Source organism: Montipora capricornis, unplaced genomic scaffold (genome assembly GCF_036669925.1).
Source record: "Montipora capricornis isolate CH-2021 unplaced genomic scaffold, ASM3666992v2 scaffold_455, whole genome shotgun sequence".
NCBI lineage: Eukaryota > Metazoa > Cnidaria > Anthozoa > Scleractinia > Acroporidae > Montipora > Montipora capricornis.
Window position 1 is genome coordinate 264,021 of NW_027180190.1, and position 5,980 is coordinate 270,000.

Consider the following 5,980-nt stretch of genomic DNA (forward strand, 5'->3'; position numbering starts at 1 on the left):
CACTGACCAGTGTCCAACCACAAAGGTGTTGAGGGACTCCTTCAAATATGGCCCTAAAAATGCATGAGAATATAAGAGTTAGGACATGTCAATTATAGAGTTTATTTATTTCAACATTAGCTGCTGTTATTACTAAATAATCCAACAAATAGCATGTGTACAATATCATCTAAGTGTATTACACGTGCATGCTATAGTGATGGTGTTTAAATCGAAGCTGTAGCACTGCTGGGCATGATCTTGCAGTTACATTTCCCAAAGAATGAACCACATGTATCTGGGATCCAAAGTCACCACAGCAATATTATGTTAACTGTATGCTCTTTCTGTGTTTTCCCAACATTGGTCGTGGTTCAATTGTCACTAAGTCACAAAGACAGGCTTCTTTGGCATGTTGTCATCCAAGGGAGAGTATTGAGCACTGCGCATAAACGCAAAGCCTTAATAAATTTTGTTTTTTACTTTGTCAGTTTTTCTATTTTACCATAAATAATTTATGTTGAACTTCACACATAACATTTTATAATAATATTATGTTCAAGACCTGGGCAGTTTAATCATGCAGCCAAACAATACTTACTTAGTTACTAGGTTACCTAATGAGAATATCTGAACACTCAATTCATCACCTTGACTGACACTTTGAGGCTTATTTTGTACATAAAAATGTCCCGTTTGTGCATATGTAGCACCCTCTTCCATCATCTTGTCTTTCAGGTTTCTTACATCATCAACCACTGTAAATATCACTATGTTGAAGGATGTCAACTTTGTGAAGTTGATGTGAGAAATTAGACCAATGACATCTGAGGCATTCTGTGAATGACAAAAGATTTATTTAATAAAAATAAGCACAACCAGGCTAGCAACTACCCTGCAGCACACAATCATACCACATGAACATCTGCATTCCCACACACTCACAAACACACAATAATTATTATTGTATACTCATAAGGCCAACACTTGTAACAGAGAAAGCATAATGGTATTACAGACAGATCACCAGGAATTTCAAAAAGACAGAAACATAAATTTCAATAATTATTTACATTGAAGTGATGAGATAGTTTATTCTGTTGCCTGGTAACACAGAAGAGAGTTAACAAATTTCATCTTTAGCAGGAATTGAACTTGCCACCAGAGATGGTGACTGAATTCTAACCAGCACGTTGATAACTGGTCTCAGTCAGGCGCACATGTACCTTGCAATGTTCACCAGCTTGTCCTATTGCCAAAAAGGCTCCTTGAAAGTGAGGCAGCTTTGCAACAGATATCTGCTCAACATCAAGCAGTGTTTTACTTGAGACGATAAGACCCAGCGCACCCAACTGCCCATTTACAAGGTCCGTCACTTCAACAGCATCTCCATCCTTCTTTCGTTTTAATCGTTCCAAGAATTTCTGGAACTCATGGGTCTGTTCAAAGTCTTTTCCCTGGAGAATGGAAAAGAAAGTTTAAATCAATAGATAGCCTTTCAAATACAAGAATACAACCTATGAGTGAATGGGTCTCATAGCTAGATACACTCTACAAATATTCCCTTCATAATTTAGTGTAAAATGTTTGCTGTTTATCATCATCACATTACTGTGCTACTCTAAAAAGGACATTATAGTGTATGAGATATTTACTGTTACACAAGGTTTTGGAAAGGAGAGCATATGGTTTACATGTATATAACTAGGCAGTTCTTTCAGCACAGACTGGAGATCCTTGGTTGACTGTTGAACTAATACAGAATAATAATTGCTGCTCTCTGATCACTCACTGCAAACTGTGATAGGCTTCCAGGAGATACAGCACTGCCAAATTCAGTTTCAACATCCTCCCAGCTATTCAATTTAAAGAAGTCTACAATGGCCTCTTGGATGGGCCTCAGACACTTGATTTCTGTCGCAGCACTTTTAAGCTCCTCCAGGCTCATCTCACATTTTGCTACCTGGAAGCACAAAAAGACTCCAGTCAGACCTTGCAAGACTGAAAGCTGATAATTACTTGTAACTGTTATAGCTTACGTTAAACTCTATGATACAGTCAATCCCAAACGGGACGATTAAAAGTACATGTACATGTAGAGAAAAACTGACAGAAAACTGATGAAATAAGTAAAATCCGAATAAATCAAAATTCATGGGTAAGTTAATAAGGGTGTTGCAAATAACACCACACCATTCAGGCCATATTGTCTTTCCTGTGTTCTTTCAGTCTGCTATAATCAATAGCCATACAGGTTTTCCACTCATATCATCTATTACTTTAACGAAAGCTCAATGACAACAGTCCGGCAGCGAGAAAACACACAGAATGACTTGACTTATGACACTAAGCTGTAAACTACAAGGCCCCCCCTGGTTTGGCTCCGGCCCTACTGGATTATTAGCAAACACTTATCAGGAAGTAATAATGACAATGATGATGATGATGATGATGATGATGATGATGATGATGATGATGATAATGATGATAATGATAATAACAATAATATGAAATGAACTGCAACCTTACCTTCTCTAACAAGAAATTTTGATCATGATTTGAAAGGCCACAAAGAGGCTTCAACTGCCACTGCTTCAGTATTGGTTTCCCTTTGTTGACTATGTCAGTGGCCTTAGCCTTTTGCCCCTTCAGCTGAACATTTTCAAACATAGTATTTAGTGTCTTAAAATGTTTCCATCCATCTGCAGACAGCTGTGCCATGGCAAAAACTTCACTTAGGATTCGTTTCTACAAATCAGAAAGGAAATGAAAAATAAATTAATTAATTAATCATTCTTAAGACCTTCTGTGTCAGAGAGCGTAGCCAGTAATGATTTGAATGGAAAAACATCATGAGGTTTCTTTGATGCTTTGTGTTTTTTTTTCCTTTTTCTTTCTTGAATGTCATGTAAAATCTGTCGTCAATATGCCAATAGTCTGCACTGTGTTTTAAATCTCAACTCTTATTTTTTTCAAAAATAGTACATGTAATTGGATTGTACTACTAAAAAATAATGGTAATGCTGCTTGGTAAGTGTAATGATGACCCCTTACCTTCTTGTGGAGGAGACTTGCACACATGTCTCTCCATGAATCACTTGGCTGTGGTGGTTCACCAGTGCAATCTTGAATAGGTAAAAACAGCTGTGTGCGTGAAATTTCCACCTGGTAACAAATATACAATTACATTATTGCCTTTAAACCTTTTCATCAGTTTTGTGTTGCTTTATGTTCTTTCACTGATTCAGGCAGTTTGTTGGGGATTTACATATTCAAAAAACAAGAAACTTACTGGGATCAATCTGTTAGAGTGTAGTAGATGTATTTTGGCTTTTGCATTGGAGAGTCACAAGTACAAGTTATTATTATAAATAAATCATTCTCACCTCATCCCGGTATGTGAGGTGGTGACGAAAAGCGCCAGTGTTGTTGTGCATTGCACCAAGCCAGAGTGCTTCTTGATCAGACAGGCCAATGTAAATTCTGGCAACACGCCCTTGGAAGCTTTGGTTGTCTGGGTACATTTCATTGAGCTGTTTGGTGGCAAGCATTACATGGGTACCGCCAAGGACTTCATATTCATGCTGCTCCACCTTGTCTAGGTTAAACTCTTCTTTATTCTTGATACCCTTTACTAGCACAAACAGAGCTTCATAATTTCCTGAGGGAAACTCCTCCATACTCTTTATCAAGTCCTTCAAGAATCTGTCATCGACTGTTCTTATTTGCCTCTCTTTTGGTGGCATTACCAAGCATTTGACTGGGATAAAATAGGTTTTATCTGTACAAGAAAGACATTTGAGAAGATTAGAGTCTATGGTTTTGGATAGGTTAGGCACATGATAGTTTAGGTATTGCAGTTGTGTTTACTGTCTTATAAATTAATCTCTTTCAATTTGGCTTCCGACTTGCATTAGCTTTCGTAGTTATTAAGGAAGCCATTACTCTATTTAATATTTCCTTTCCTTCATAATGATTGTAGTTTTTTTTTGTTATGAAAAGGGTAATAAGTTGTTGTTGTTATTTCCTCACTTATTTTAGTCAAATGTTCTTACTTAAGTTATTCATCCTTATAATTTGTAAAATAATGTGGTATATGTAATGAGATTTTATTCTATGTCCAGTTATAAACTGCCACATTCAACAGTTTCAAACTGACATATTCGTGTATACATATAATTTGCACTTACTATCAAACTGGCATTCATTGCAACGTTCCATTATTCCCTTCACACAGCTGGACTCTTCTACCACCTTTTGTTTTTTTGTGGGCTGCACAGATGCGTAAAGTGGAGTCAGTTTTCGTTTTTCTGGTGCTTTGTTCCGATCCTCCACAGTATTCTCTGTTGTGGCCACTTGCTTAAGTCCTTCCAACTTACTGCAGATGTGGTTGGCAAGGCTATCTGCATCTCTGCTTGAACCTATATTTTTGAAGTGATCATCACAATCAAATGGATTGAAGTGACGTGGATTCAGTGTGGCATAATGGTAGCTTCCACTTTGGGTGGGAATGAACTCCATCTAACAAAAAAAAGCAATCAAAACATTAAATAAGTAATTATAGTCTGAAATAATCAGTCTGTTGTTTTCTTTCAATAGTGGAAGGCCATTTGCAAAATGAATTACTAATCAAAATATTAGATGTGTAATGGCAAAGGAATGCGCTTTTTAGGCTTCAGTAATTAGGCCCTATATACAAGGAGGGAGGGTATAGCCCAGGTTTACAAGCAAAATTTTCCAGGTAGGATTACCCTATCAGCCGCGACAACTCTAAATGACCTTGGTAAGAGCACTGGTGGCTATAAACCAGTAAAAAGGTTGTCCCAAGTAGCCGAGTTATCCCTAGCAGAGTGTTCACAAGGCAGGTAGGGTTATTTTGGTGCTGAGGTTACCCTAGCACCAGGGTAACCTATCTGCCTTGTAAACACATTGCTCAAATAAAGAAGAAATGTGTGAGTGCTGAGAACGCATGTTTTATGAGTCAAATGAGTCAATGAGTCAATGAGTCACAGTCAATATAGCAATAATTTGTTGATTAAGCCTAAGCCCTCGTTTCATTGATTAGGCCTAAGCACTCTCTGAAATTTTAGCTTTCATTTTATGGTTTAATTAACTGCACTAACTCGTTGACTCATTGACTCATGACTCATTGACTCATAAATAAATAGTTCATTGCTCCTGTGAGTTTCAAAGAAATGTTGCTTACATGGATGTTGAGTAACACGAAAATAATAATAAGGTAACAATAATATTTGAGCGTTAATCGATAAGCCAAAATATTCAGATTATTTCATAAAGAAAAAATACAATGTATTAAATGCAGCAATTGGACTTCTCGCAGTTTCTGACGCCATATTGGTTAGAGGGCAAACGCAACTTAACAACAGCTAGATTCACTTAAAAACTATGTCCCCATTATTAAAATTACAATGAACGTAATTATAAGAGATTTCATCCGAATTCAAACCTCCATTACTCCACTACAAAGCGGCAGATTTCAAAAACTTTTTTAGTCATTTGATATTAAATATCATTCACGCAACGGAAAATTTGATCATTGAACAAGCGGCGCAACTGTCAAATGGGGAAAACAGCTAACTTCCGGTTGCTTTATCCCAATTATATGGCGCGCCTCAGACACAGTGAAGAGGTATATTTTGTTCACTCTACGATCTTTATCAGCAATCTTGAGTCATTCTGGGAATTGCTTTGCAATAAAGGATATCTTCATGCGAAGTCGTACAACTAGTAGCGTTTCGTTTGTCTAATGTAAAATAGACAGAATGACCGAGGATTACTGATCAAGTAAAATGATTGCCGCGATGATCTTTTCTGCTTGATTTCCGTCGCTCTCTCGAGTCCGATCTTCGGTCGAGCGTGCTCCTTTCCCGAAACGAAGGCCTGGCAATTTTGTAAGTTTGGAAAAACAGCACGGTTTTCTTGCATTCAAGCATGCACAGTAATTTTAAGCTACGCTCCCTTTTAATAAAGCTTAAATTAC